Source organism: Pungitius pungitius, chromosome 1 (genome assembly GCF_949316345.1).
Source record: "Pungitius pungitius chromosome 1, fPunPun2.1, whole genome shotgun sequence".
In the NCBI taxonomy this organism is placed as follows: Eukaryota; Metazoa; Chordata; class Actinopteri; order Perciformes; family Gasterosteidae; genus Pungitius; species Pungitius pungitius.
This window is the reverse complement of record NC_084900.1, coordinates 20,679,739-20,694,404: the sequence shown is the minus strand read 5'-3', so window position 1 is coordinate 20,694,404 and position 14,666 is coordinate 20,679,739. Positions and strand designations below refer to the sequence as shown.

Here is a 14,666-nt window from a genome sequence, read left to right as displayed (position 1 = left end):
TTACAGTGGTCAAGGCGGGAGATGACAAGAGCCTGAATCAGTACCTGTGCCGCCTTCTGAGTGAGAAGGGGTCGTATTCTCCTGATGTTGTAGAGCGTGTATCTACAGGATTGTGTTGTCGCTGTGATGTTGGTAGTCAGGGAGAGTTGGGAGTCAAGTGTCACGCCGAGGTTCCTAACAGTCAGAGTGGGCGTTAACATGGAATCGCCGGAGTTAACAGTCAGGTCCTCAGTGGGAGAGTTTTTTCCGGGGAACAAAAGTAGTTCGGTCTTGTCGGGGTAGATCTTCAGGTGATGAGCGGACATCCACTGGGAGATGTCAGTCAAACATGCAGAGATCCGTGCCGCCACCTGAGTGTCGGGGAAGCAGAGAATTAGTTGGGTGTCGTTGGAATAGCTGTGATAGGAAAAACCATGCAACGAATGACGGAGCCAAGAGAGTTGGTGTAGATTGAGAAGAGGAGGGGACCCAGGACAGAGCCCTGAGGAACTCCAGTAGTAAGAGGACAAGGTTCCGACACTGATCCTTTCCAAGTTACTCGGTAGGTGCGGCCGTCAAGGTAGGATGAGAGAAGAGAGAGCGCGTAACCTGTGACACCAAGTTCCTGAAGGGCTGTGTTTACTGTGTCCAATGCTGCAGAAAGGTCCAGAAGGATGAGGACGGAGGAGAGAGAGGCGGCTCTAGCAGCGTTGGAGTGGGGTTGGAAAATTCATATTTATTAGTTCATCAGCTTACGCTGCGCCTTTGAATCCTTTTTGGCAGATTGATAATGAAAACATACATCTGACTGACTGAATATCAGTTACAAAAAAAACCCTTTGGTTCTTCATTAGGGGCTGTGAAGTTGTTCAGAAGAAAACATTGCTAGGAAAAGCCACACCAAACGATTTCTTGACAAAGTACTCCATTAGGTTCTGTCCTTTCAACTGTACGCTCCACATTTTCTACTCAGCCTGGACATCTGGAGAATGAAAAATAATGCATTAAATGTGCTGTTGGATAGTGTTAATATGACAATAATGGGCTTAATGGCGACTGCCTTTCTGTTTTGGCTTCCTCTACTCATAAAGAAGTATTGATCGAACAGGGTGTAATTCACGCTAATGAAAGCATCAAGGTGTTTCAAGCAAGGCGTCATGAGTCATTTTTTGAAAAGGGACTGGGAAGTGACTGATGTAGTTTTTGTTTGATTTCATTATCAGTTCAGTGGAAATGGAAACTTTTCATAGCAGAAAGTTTCTTAACTCCAAGAAAGAAGAAATCCAGCTACTACTTTTTCATCCCGCAAAGAGAATATTTGCAGAACATTGTGGAGCACTCCATAAAGGACAGAAGTGGAGGCAGAATAATTATCTGAATGTTACTGCTGCCTTTTTTAATGACTTTCTCTCAATATGGATTGCCAAGTTAACATATTAACCAACCCTGTCATGGCTGGAAAACGCTATGGAGGTGACGGCTGGTTAGCTAGCCTGTTTGTCCATTACAAAGCTAGCTTGTCTCAAGTAAAGAACATTGCTATCACTGGATAAGAAACTGCGTATGAAAGTATGGGACATCTTCAAAGATAGCTAGAAAGCAAGCTGTCTGCTAGTTAGCTATCACACAGTTCTCTGATGCTTCACTGGCCTCCATTAGCAGACAATCTTCTAAAACTACAATACAAAACAGCCAGGATCACTGCGCCTCCTGAAGGGGGCGTGTGTGAGCACACAGGCTCGTTCTGCTATTGTTTTTCTTAAAGTATTACGGACAGACAGTCAAGTGCACTGCATCAGTCCTTGAAGAATGAAAACGTACAGTCGAAAACGGAATGACCAAAGACGACTTTCTCCCCCAGCAGACAAACAACATTGGGAACTTCACGTTTGGTTTGCCTAGCACCAAAAGTCGATGATTAAGCCAGGAGATCGACATTAATTTGTGCGCCGTCTGAAAAAATCCAGGTCTCCTTGCTGGATATCAGACCATCTCATGTATTCACATTGCTCATCCATCTGCTCGTCCATCTGAATAGTCCTCTTTCGCTTTAAGGTGCCCTCAAATCGGTTACTGCACATAACTGCACATTATAAATCAATTCAGTACACCTCGTGACTCACTCTCAACCAATCAGAACGCTTGATTTCATCTAGCCGTATTACAATTAGGCAATAAGGTTCAAGAGGCTCTACTTTATCGTCCAATATTGTAACAGTTTGGGGCTGTTGTTTGGGACCGACGTGCAGTGGAGTGCCGGCAACCAACAGTTTAGAAACACCATCCACGATATCTATGTATTTTGCTTAATTTCTTTCTGCAGGAAAACAGTTACATTCAAAGATACACACAGAAGATTTCAATTTGTCCGTTTTGGTAAAGGAGCTTAAGATGAGGGTCACAGCTGACCAACAAGCGGCAGAGCTGTAGTCTCTGGCTGACCTACTTCTTCATTGGTGCCTTTGTGCAAGGCGGCACGCATCTGACACACATGCACACACACACAGAATCTGCTGAATCATGGCTGAGGTCTGATGGACAGTTTGAAATAAACAAGAATCACGGTTGCTGCAGAAATAATGGATTTTATGGAACGTTTTTATGTTGTTCAACATCATGTTTAGACTTTCCATCTTTGTTTGATCAAAAACAGTGATATGATGATAAAATAGACAATAGAGAAGATTATTATTGTTATTAAATTATTATTAGGATTTTTTAAGTATTGAGTTATCCTTTTAAAAATAGGAAATACTATATACGATATGTAGTATTTAAAATGTTCTGCCCCTTGACCTCCCCCTTTAATGATATATGTTGCATGGCCTTTTATTCACAATGGTCAACGACAGAGAGCTCTCTCATTTCCACACTCGCTTCCATAATAATAATAATAATTTGCAGTGATGGTACGCTGTCACATATGCAACAAACGTAGATTTTATAGCTTTCACGATTATCATTTCTGACACGGATAATGTCCATAGAAAAAATATCAGCTAATGCATTTTGGAGGAAACGGTTCTTCCTCTGTATATGTCCTCAGACAGTTATGATTACCCCTCTTTTACCGACCATACGCCACCATAAACAGGTTGACTGCTATCCCAATATGTTGTTGTCATATTTCTTTATTTTTGTTACTTGGTCTTTACAGTGTGGTAAGACCAAATGAAAAAAGGGAAAATGTGCAACAACTGTTTTGGATGCATGTTTGCAAAAAAAAGACATGTATGTTTGGTTCTGGTTTGTGTCACATCACACATTATACAATTACGTTCACCTAGTTGAGAGAGCATGTTGTCATGAGTTGAGCTACAAGCCCAAATCAAAAAGCTGTGACACTTGAATACTGCTTTGTCATCTCTACATGTTGATGTCTCGGAGATTGTGAAACGCCTTTACATTAAATTCCCTCCAAACCAGCCCGTTGTGAGCTGGTCCTTTGACCTGGTTCAGTCCTTTGTATCCTTCCTACCAATGCTAACTGTGCACAGGTGGATTTCACTGATCCTAATCCACTGGCATTTAATCTGCTGTGAACAAGCAGTGGAGGCACGGTGCCTCGACAGCATGGCTATGACGCATATATGAAGTGAGCACATGGAGACAGGTCAGCCCTCTCTGCAGGTTTACTCACCTATTTAAAGGCTGCATTTCTCTTTGTGTTTCATTATGCCATAGTTTCTTTTCTGTTCTACTTCGTCTCACCACGCTGTACCTGAAAGATACAAACATTTAGGAAACATTAACTGTAACCATGTGCAGTAAAATGACACGCAAAGAGAGGAATGTCGAGATAGCGTTGTACGATTCGTACAACTTGCCTTGAGATCAGGTTACCAAAGTAGGCACTGTGTCACATATGAATTGTATAGTTTATTAGGGTTAAGTTTATTATGGTTGAGTGGTTAGTGTGACTTTGATGGGATTTTTGTATCAGTTCTGCAAAGTGAAGCCAGAAGAGTGAATCGATACAGAAGTGTCTTAAAACTTCTCTCTACTGACCATCAGAGGACGACTCTCTTGGTTGCAAAAAGAAGTCTGATGGACTACTCTTCCTTAAGTAATGTATTATACTTACATATAAGCATCATTTGTAGCCCATCATTTGTTAAAAGTATGTATTTGCACCACAAAAACAATGCTGCCACTTGAAAGTTCACATAGTCCATTTTACAGTGGTGTGTCAACGTATGTATATACGGAACACAGATCTAGTGAGGTAGTTTCAACAGGAAGTAGAGGGTTCAATCAAACACAGAACTGTCAGCCACAAGACCCCTGTTCTTGTCATAACATGTTGCTGAGGTTATTTTAAGCCCAACCATGATGTTTTTTCTTAAACTTAAACAAGTGGCTTTGTTGGCTAAAGGTGGTGCTCAATTGTTTCTATGGTGGAAGCACGTAATAGGCCGTTGTTGTCAGGTAGCGTAGCTGGTGCGGAGGGAAGGCAGGACTCAAACGTAGAGTTCACAAACAGGTGCTCTTTATTCAAACCAAGAACCGAGGAAGGTGCACCAACGACGACGGGTAACATAGACAATGACGCGACGGGGGACAACAGGCACACGGGGCTTAAATACACTAGGGAGGTGCAGGTGATTGGACACAGGTGGAAACAATCAGGCAATCACAAGACAAGGCAGGAAGTGAAGTTCACCCAGAGACACGAGAGACAAGAAAACTACAAAATAAGACAGGAAGAGGACCCAAACCGTGACAGTTGTGGTCATTTTACGTATATATTTCTGTGAGATTATGTTGGCTTCAACACTGCAATGAATATGAATGTAACCAATGATGAGTCATGCCTCATTACGACTCGGAGACCTGGCTTCATGGACATTTATGATATAATATGAAATAATATTTCCAACCATAGTCTAATCAACCATAGTTTTGTCCACATGAGTACTATAGCTGCTGTATTGGGGCCCACACACATGCCTTTCTGGGGACAGTGGTTGAGTCTTTTGACTGTCTGTGTTTTGAGCAGCTGCACACAATTAAGTAGAGTTGAGTACACAATGTCTCAGCACATTTACAGCCCTGTGTCCTCTCCCTGAGAACTGGTCGATGGATGTGAGCTCAACTCATCCATTGCACCATTTGGAGAGCAGTGCTGCCCTCTATCTGTCCGTACAGGAAGACCCAGTATGTGAGTCCTGACATTATGGCCATGAGGTACTTCTAATGAATGCACAAGATGATTAATGAAAGTTTGACACCCTAAAAAAAACTCAAATCACCAGCATAATGTACATGTGATTACTGTTTCCTCACACTATAGTACTGCATACTATTTCAAGACTCAAGTATACAAAAATGTTCTTCAGATTTTACATTTTTATCCAAACCAACTTACAATAAGTGCATTTCAACCATAGCTTCTTGATAATGATGTTTTTATTAAATACTGTTGCAGCCTCTCTTGACATGGTAAATAAAATTATTCTTTTTAGAGCTTAAAGTGTGTAAATCCTTTATCCCTTTTATATAAAGGCTGGTACTGTACTAACCTAATCAATAAGTTGTTCACCACTTTGTTTACACTCTCTGTGCAATAACTGTGAAAGGGTATACATGAGCTTTTGTCAGACCTTGTTATTGAACCATCAATACCATTATCCCGGTTAGAGACAGCCCCCAAGTGGTGTAGCATCATCAGTTACCAAGGAAACAGCACACGGGACATTCACCAACGTCTGATCGAGCAATAAGCAATTCTGAGAGATTGCATGACCTCTGACCAGGGTCAAATTCAGTCTCAGACGTTTATTCTCCTTGACTTCTTGACCACTGATGTGAAGAAGGAGTTGACGAAGCAGGGTACTTATGCAAATCTTTACAATGCAATAACTTTTACATAATAGATTTTTTGGCCACTAGTCATTTCTGTTTTTGAACGTATTGTACATCTTTTACAGTGTTCATTGGTACACATTTTTGTCGTTTTCCCCAAGGCTGTTTATTGTCCCTGATTGTCCTTGAGGAGCAACAGCTCCCAACCCTGCACTCCAAAATGTAGCCATTATTACTGTCACTGATGTGAGGGTATGCTTGGTGATGTTGCATATACAGACTGTAAAGCCTTCTGAACATAATGTTCAGATGAATGCATCTCTCTCTTTTATCTCTGTTTTTGGTACTCCCCCATTCTTGAGGACGTTGGTGTTTAAAGGTGCATAATGGTTATCCTGCACTATGTTGTTGGGAACGGCCTTACGCGGGGCACCATTTTGTTGGGCACGGTGTAGGGGTAATAAATAAAAATAAATAACGGGCACCTCCCCTAAAAGGGACTACAATCTTTCGTTAGACAATACAGTAAACACCAAAACAAAATGAACGACACATGCTAATCTAAATTATGCCCAGACTTAGCCTTACTGTGCGTTGATGGGGTTTTCTGTTGGGTTTTTTGGAGGCACGAAAGCTGTTTGTGCTCTTGTAACACGCAGGTTGTATACAAGGGGGTAGAAGAAGATTTCCTTCTTGGGAAGCTGCTTGGGCCGGAAGTGAAGACTTGGCAGCCGGACTTCTCTGGAGCAGCTAGGTTTGAGAGGCCTAAATCCTTAATCCCGTCATCGACTCAAGCCGATTTTGAAAGTTGATTTGAAGAGGCTGTCTTCAACCTCTCATCGATGCAAGTTCTTTCGGAAAATTAGATCTGAGGAGATACTGCAGTCTTAACCTTGCCCTGACCAGTCAGTTTGGAAAGAGAAGGTTCAGGAGAGGCAGTCTTTGACCTCACACTGACCTGAGGTCAGTCCAGAAAGGGATTTGAAGAGGCTTGGTTGTCTCATCCTAAAGCCTAGTTTATGCTTCTGTGTTTTCAGAGAAACGCAAAAACACGCAGACGTACGGGCCACTTGCTGCCTTTTCACCCCCTCTTGCGTGCTTGCGTGTGTCGACCAATTTTTCTAGACTTGCGTCAAAAGCTACGCAAGCTCACGCAGCCCGCAAGGCTGTGATTGGGCTGCTAACTACATATTTTCCGTAATATGACATATCTGGTTTCATAGCATAATTTCGCCATTCTTAAAATGAAGATTTTTTGTTATGGAGGAAAATACGGGACAAATATGTCCACAAAAAAAGGAGATGAAAAGCAGCAGTGGCGATGCACTAAGAACAAAAGTATTTGAACAAACCAACGACTTCCACACACAAAGATCACAAAGGGCACTCTCTAGGTCGTCAACAAAAAACGTAAATTGCTTTGCAACACGCACAAGCCTTTTTGAACCATGAATTGAAACGAGTCAAACGACACAAGACGCAGAAACATGTTCCAGCCTTGTCCAGTCAGTTTGGAAAGCTTGATTTGGAGCGATCCTCCAGCAATATGATCTGAAAACAGTCGGTGCATTCTTTTATTTCATTGATCTGGATAATTATAATATAAATTTCTTTAGAATGTTGTTAAAGTTGTTGTGATTATCGCTTGTTACAAAACTTGCTGACATGTTGTCCCCCACACAGAGATGGATATGTGAGTTTCCCATCTACTCGGCAGGTTAATCAAGCCGTGTTGAAATACTGTCTTTACCTTCCCTGGCTGGCTTACACGTGAAGTGCATGCAACTAAAAAAAGATAATGCTTTAAAGTTGTTAATTAGTTATATACATATGTAAACCACCTTTGGGATTGCATTAAGAAATAACGCAACTATAAATTATAGTCATAAGGTCATATTTTCATTCTTTGCTAATGATGGTTGGATCGTGATAATTCAACAGTTATGGGGACATTCATGAAATGAGTTTATAGGTGGTGCAGCAGCAGACATAAACCGAGCAGGAATATTTATAGAGCGCAAATCACAAGTTTGAATTGGAAAGCTCATTTTATAGGCCTGTATAAATTGGACCTGCTGGAATCCTGTGTGTATTGGCCTTCATCACCAGAGCAAATAAATATGATGACTTTTTAGGTTTGTCTAGAGAGATAGTGAACCTGTTTGATTTAGAATGTGGCTAATCGGTGCAGGACTCCCCCTGTTGGGTCTACTTCAGCCTTCTGTCAAGTCTTACAAATGTGTGACATTACACTGCTTGAATTAAATGCATATGACATAGCTATTGGTTTCAGGTATTTCATATCAGCAGTGTAATGCCACTTTTGGGATTACGTCAAAGCTTTGTTCAGTTCACATGAGACACTATCAAGCATACTTTCATTAGTACGCGTAAGAGTGTCTCAGTTTTTATGTCGTAAACGGCCCCTCATACATTCACACGGTGACTCACTGTACACTCAACAATGACATCAGCGGTGCCAACATACACCTCCCTCATGGGACGTTGCATCGTATCACATTGCCTCGCTGCAGCTGCACCACTTTCACCCGGTCCATTGAACACGTTACATCCCGGATAAGAAGACGAAGCTGCCGTTCTACAGTGTCAAACCCTAAAGTGAGCCGTCACACACCGTATCTCCAGCTGATTTTTAAGGAGCAGGATGGAGGCGGGAGGCCAGCAGCAGGACAAAAAAAGTCTGTGTGTTCGTGCTCATCAGGAAAATCCCATTTTGCTTGCATTTCATGGAATTGGAAATGACTACTCCAACTTTATGAAAAGGACATTCGCACCCACTCAATTGGCCAGGTGTGTGGAGGTGTGAGAGTGTCAGCTTTTTCACATTGCTATTTCTGTCAGCGTGTAGTAGTAGCACAGTTGAAGCTGAGGGAAGGGCAGCCATAAGATGTGCATCATCCCAGTGTCTCCGCCCTCTCCAGCAGTCTTTTTTGATCTTTTGACCCCAGGCCTGGTCAGACGACCAGTTTTCCAGTCATTCTTGTTATTCTCATTCTACAATCGGACTCCTTCTTGCAATCGGTTATCGGCCACTACTGGTCAGTTGACAGAGGGACACTTCCGTATTAACCTCATTATCATCTGGATTTGACAAACTGAGGAAATACCGCTCCCCTGTGTATTGGAATCTCTGCTCTCGTTATCCGTATCTCGTATGTTGAGTTGTTGAGTTTTCTCTGCATGTCATGAATTGTCGCTATAAAAACGCAGCAGTAAACTTGTGAAACCAGAAGCAATTTGAACTAGTTCTGTGGATTCATTGCACAGGAAGAAGTGTTCGTCTTGACATGTTTGTGGCTGCGGTATCAGATCGTGGCACGTTGAACTTGACAGGGATGAAGATCAACCCAAGACAGGTCCTTACCCCACCAACGTGTAACTTCAGCTTTCAGTACAACACGACTCAGCGCACACTCAACGCTGTTGTCAGTGGAGGACAGACTTTGAGCTGTTGAGTCACCGTCCTCGCCATCAGCTGGTCTGCTCAGGGGACGTCTAAAGTGCCCGATAAGGCCGCACTCCCACAACAGAGGCACAGTGGGAGTGAGATGATTGCAACTTAAGAGACAAACAGAGACTTTTCAAGGACAGTCGCGAGTGAGAACAAACTGAATAGAATTAAGTGAATGAAGTCAGTGATTAAGGCTGCTTTTGTTTTTATTGAAGTTGCCAGATATTATTTGAAATACTGAGATAGTGCAGCAGCTGGCACCATGGGGTGGCGCTGTGGGGTCAAGGCGGTGCACCTATAAAAGGGGAAGTGGCACTTTGCCATGAAGTGCTAGTTTCCTGTTGGGTGGCCAGGGTATGGTTGGGCCCCCAGTAGTGGTGAGAATGCTCCATTCTCTCTTGATTTGTAAATATATTTGTTTATTCTTTCATATGTACGGGTGGTAGATTTTAATGGAGTTTGCATGACAGGATCGGGAGGAGAGGCACCGATCCGGGCAAAGAGGGAATGAATGGGTGTGAGAGTTTGCAGCAGGTATGTTGGGTTTTTTAATTAAATTAAAGTATGAATTAAAGTTCGTTGTTGATAATTGTGTATCTTTGTGTTTCAGTTATTATCCCGCTACCTGTTGTCCTTTTGTTAGTTTTGTTTTTTGTTTTCAGCGGTTAGTCCGCTCCTGGTCCATTGTATTTTGTTTTTTTGCGTGTTTTAGATGTAAGAGCGGACTAACCACTTTAAGTTTTTGTTTGTTTGTTTGTTTTCTGATCACTTTCCCCACATTCCAAGGTACACTTCCTGCAGTGCTCCGGGCAAACCCTGACCTATGGTGTGAACTGAAGGGGGGGGTTTGTTGCAGTGTGTGCCGTGATTTGCCGTGGTTGGCCTTATACACAGGTGTGCTGTGCCGTGTAATGCTGTTTAACAACATTACTATGAGGAAGGGACTTGAGTAACACTCAACTCCGCCACAGCATACCAGACACAAGCGGCGTAGCTTTTCATGCTCTGAGGAACAGATAGGGCTTGTGGGACGGAAACAACAGAGGTTGAGAGTGATTCAGTGGTTCAGAGGCAGTATTCTCCTTGGCGGGACGAATATGGACTTAGGCCATATTAGACTTAGCACGAGCCCTAACAGATTCATTGGGAGTGGGACCGATCCATCAAACACATAATAACTCGTAAGAGGTCATAAAAAAGAAGATGCTACTTGAAAGTGAAGGCTCAAAGATGTAGTTTAAAGTTTAGATTTTAAAGACTCAATTGATTCACCAATTGTTTGAACATGACAGCTGATCATAACACACATTTGAGGGGTGGACGTTCCAGCTGCTTTATATCTGTTTACACCACAGACTTTCATTTCACAGCTCAGCAAACGCAAATGCACCAAACGCACCATAACGCACCATATTTCAGGTTTGTCTGAGAATTGGCATGTGGCGCTTATCGTGCATTTGAGGGGCATAGATATTTATTCTAAAAAACAGGATAGAGGACTGTAAAAACAACTTTGTAATGCAATTCACTAAGCCTACAAAATATGACTTACAACAATACTCTACACAACAGCTGAATACAATACAAAAAACACTAAAAAGTAAAAGCCGTCGTGCAGCACAGTTGACATTTCAGCGTGATTTCGTTTTGTGGGACATAAAGCATGCATTATATATTTGTTCATATGGGCACCAGGAACCCCATCCTTTTTACCATCATTCTCTTCTCCCCATCTGTGTCTGCATTTGGGTTCACTGCTCTGTTCTTCATCACAGGTATGGCCACACTACGCGTACAAGTTTGGGGTGATGTGTAATTTCGATCATAGGATGTGGGATTTAATTTGTCACACCGCGGTGAAGTTGAGTTTGTTTTGGTCCTTTTGTCTTGTGATTTCCTGTTTTACTTTGAAATAATAACTCTCCCCTCAGTTCAGGTCGCTTACCTTTCCTCATGTGTCACCAGTCTGATTCTTGATTCCTAATTGTGTCCACCTGTTGCCCTCCATGTGTACAGATAATCTGCGTCTCCCTTTGTCCTGTGCCAGTGGGCTTGTTTCTGCCTTTGTGCGTTCACTCTAGCGGCGCCATAGTTACCAAGCCTTGGAAACCAGAGAGTGATTTGGATTTCGTAAGGTTTTGTATTATAGATTTAGTTGAATGGTTAAAGATTTTGTAGTCTTTTGTGTCCTCCGTAAGGAGAGATTTTTGTTAAGTGAAGTTGCCTCCGTCGAGAGTGCATACCTGTTATTTTGATCAAGTTAAAAGCCTTTTTGTTTTCCTCCTGAGTGGAGGGACTTTTGTTTAATAATTTTTATAGCCACACTTCCTCCTAAACTATTTATCAGAAGAAGTGTGTTCATTAGGTTGATAGCTTGTATGTATTTCTCTGCCTTGGAGGGATTCAGTCTTGCCAATAAAGAGTCCTGTGTTCTGTTGGGTCGTGACATAATCATTATTGTCTTTATTAGTATTGAATTAATGTTGTATAGCCTTTAACGTCATGAGAAGTCTAACTGGGCAGGACAGTGCAGGGTGGTTCTAGGTTAAAAAGACAAATCAGGTTCCAAAACAAAGTTCAGGTTCCACAAAAAAATCAATTAATTAAACTTAAAAGTCCAAAACAAATATTATTCAGGAACCTTACAGGCCCACACCTAATGTATACTCTGCTTCTAATGTGCTCTCTGCTACCTAAGGTATGTGTACAGTGAACAGATTTCAGAGTCATGAAAACTGTCATTGCACAGAACGCTGTTTGAACAAAGACAACCCTTCAATCAGTGGACTGTAATCACGCAAAATGTTTTGTTTTTTACCAGTTGACGGCAAGAGATAAAGATAAAAATACAACACTGATAAAACCATGACCTTTTCAGGTTTCCTATTGATGCATCATATGGACCAAAACCCAATTGATGAGATAAACAAGAGCCAAGGAGAATAGAAAAAGTAATAATAATTTATAAGTCTTTTCTTGTACCCATTTATTTTACCCTTTATTTTCAAAATACATATAGAGCAATTATTTTGAAGTGCCTTCACACCAGATATTTCGGTATAATAGTTCATGTCAGGCTGGGAAAAGACATACGAGGACAGGGTTGCATGAAAGAGAGGTTGGTTTTCTTAAAACCTCTTTTTTACAAGCCCCCCCTTCACTGCTCAGGCCCCTGTGGGATGAAATAAGGGCCGTGTCCACCTGCAGTCTGAGGGCTTGTGTCTGTCAGCAGCAATGGAAACGCTCAGTGGGCTGAGACCGGCGCCTGGGGATGACAGTAAATCACCTCACCCACAGCGTCTGCACTAAACCCCACTCCTTCGTGGGCTTTGCGTGTGTGTGTGTGTGTGTGTTGGATGGTGGGGGTGTCACTCCCTTTTACTAATCGTATTCTTTAATCCAACCAGCAGATTGGTGATGTCAGAAGAAGAGGCCATATGAGCTGTGGCCACAAACACAAACAATGACTGCAGATGAACCTTTGATTGAAGTGTTCTGTTGACATCTCCCAGATTCAAGCGTTGATTCTTTTCTCCCGTTTAGGGGTGCTCTACCTGAGTAAATCAACTTTGCGTTTCACCCGTTTATTTGCTTTTTTTATAATGAAGTGTCTGTTGTTGGGAAGGAGGAACAAGATGAGTGAGAGTCCACATCAGCTTGAAAGACCCTCGAGGCAGTGAGCTTATTTCAGAAGCGGGTTCATGTTATGTGGTTTTCACATGCCATGAGGTTGAAATGGGCCTACGCTCTGCTAACATAAGCCCCACACATAAACAGGAGATGGGGACCTCCTGATTTATAATGTTACACTTGTGAAATACAAATAGTCTTATTCGAAGTGCACTAAAACTATGCACTGAACATTTCACTAGTCTAGTAACGTTAGGCAGCAATTGTTTACTATGATGCACTTTTTAACGCTCACTCAATCTGTATTACCTAATTTATCATTTTGCCTTTTGTAAATTATATTTATAGTTCCTGCTTATAGTCTACCTATATTTAAATGCACGAATCAACCTGTATAATGTGTACATACCTCAATCAATCTGCATATCCCGTATTTATATACTACAGTATGCTGACTTATACCTGTGAGATACTTATTATTATCTGTATACTTGTACCTACTACTATTGCACTTCTGGTTGGATGCTAAACTGCATTTCTTTGCTCTGTATTTTACTTAAATTGAATCTAATCTAAATCCCATCACTGAACTGTAAAGCTATTCGGTTTAATCACAAATAGCTGGATACCAGTCTAGTTGAACTAAAAAGTAAAACAAATCAACATTTCAAATAGCTTTGATTTTGTAAACTTGCTTGTGTTCGGAGCACTCAAATGTTCTACAGGACCGCAAAGAAGGCACCATGAGCCCTCCACCATCCGAGAGCCACGAGCGTCCCCTTGTGGACACTAACCCTGCTTCATTTAAATGGATGTGGGTTTGAATAACAGCCTATTTTATTTATTTAAAGTATGAGGTACTTTTCATAGAAACTATATTCATTTTGTGCTTTTATTACTTCTACTTTACAGATACAAAATAGGACAAATTACACAATAAGAAATAAATGACAGTTGAGTGTATTTTAACTTTTTTGTCAGAAATATTCAACGGTGGGACAAAGAAAGTTGACAAGATATATTATCTGGTTTTACTAAATCGAAATGCTTTTTATGAGTTTTATGAATGCATCTCTACCACTCTGGGTCCGTGATGCTGACATTCAAGACCTTTTTATGTTTTTAAAAAAAGGCCTTGAATGCGGGATTCATACCTATAGTTTCAAGGCCAACTGTATCGTCAATGTGTAAAGTTAGTGCCAGTAAATTATGGAGGACAAAAAATGTACAAATAAATAAATGTATAAATAAATAAATGCGTGGTGTATTTGCAATGTCAAGAAATGAATTAAAACGTATTATCAAGACCAGCTAACGCGGTGACGTCATCAAGTCAGCTGCTGTTCCAATTGCGGAAATGACCGTTCTCGGTTCTCCCGAAACCAGGGCCGGAACCGAAACCGGTTGAGAAATCAATACCTAAGACGGCGAGAACGGACTCGCGTTCCCGCGAGAATAGACTCGGGAGTCCTGACTCGCAGGTTCGGGAGAACAGAGAACAGACATTTCCGTAATTGGAACAGCAGCTGACTTGATGACGTCACCACGTCAGCTGGTCTTGCTAATACGTTTTAATTTAGCTTTTGACTTAAATATTTTACTATTAACAAGCTTTTGTCTCATTTTCATTTAAAATTAGAAATGGTATATTTACAATATTGAGCACCATATATATATATATATATATATATATATATATATATATATATATATATATATATATATATATATATATAATCAGTCATAAAATAATTAGCTTTATCATTTTAGGAGGAGGTTG

At 41.3% G+C, this 14,666-nt stretch overlaps 1 long non-coding RNA gene across 1 annotated transcript; it reads left to right on the top strand.

The window, feature by feature from the left end:
* Window positions 1–8,963: 8,963 nt before the first annotated feature.
* LOC119206997 (uncharacterized) lies at window positions 8,964–13,347 on the top strand. Its single transcript, XR_005118268.2, has 2 exons — window positions 8,964–9,790; window positions 12,664–13,347. It is a non-coding gene; the product is annotated as an uncharacterized LOC119206997 (long non-coding RNA).
* Window positions 13,348–14,666: the final 1,319 nt, after the last annotated feature.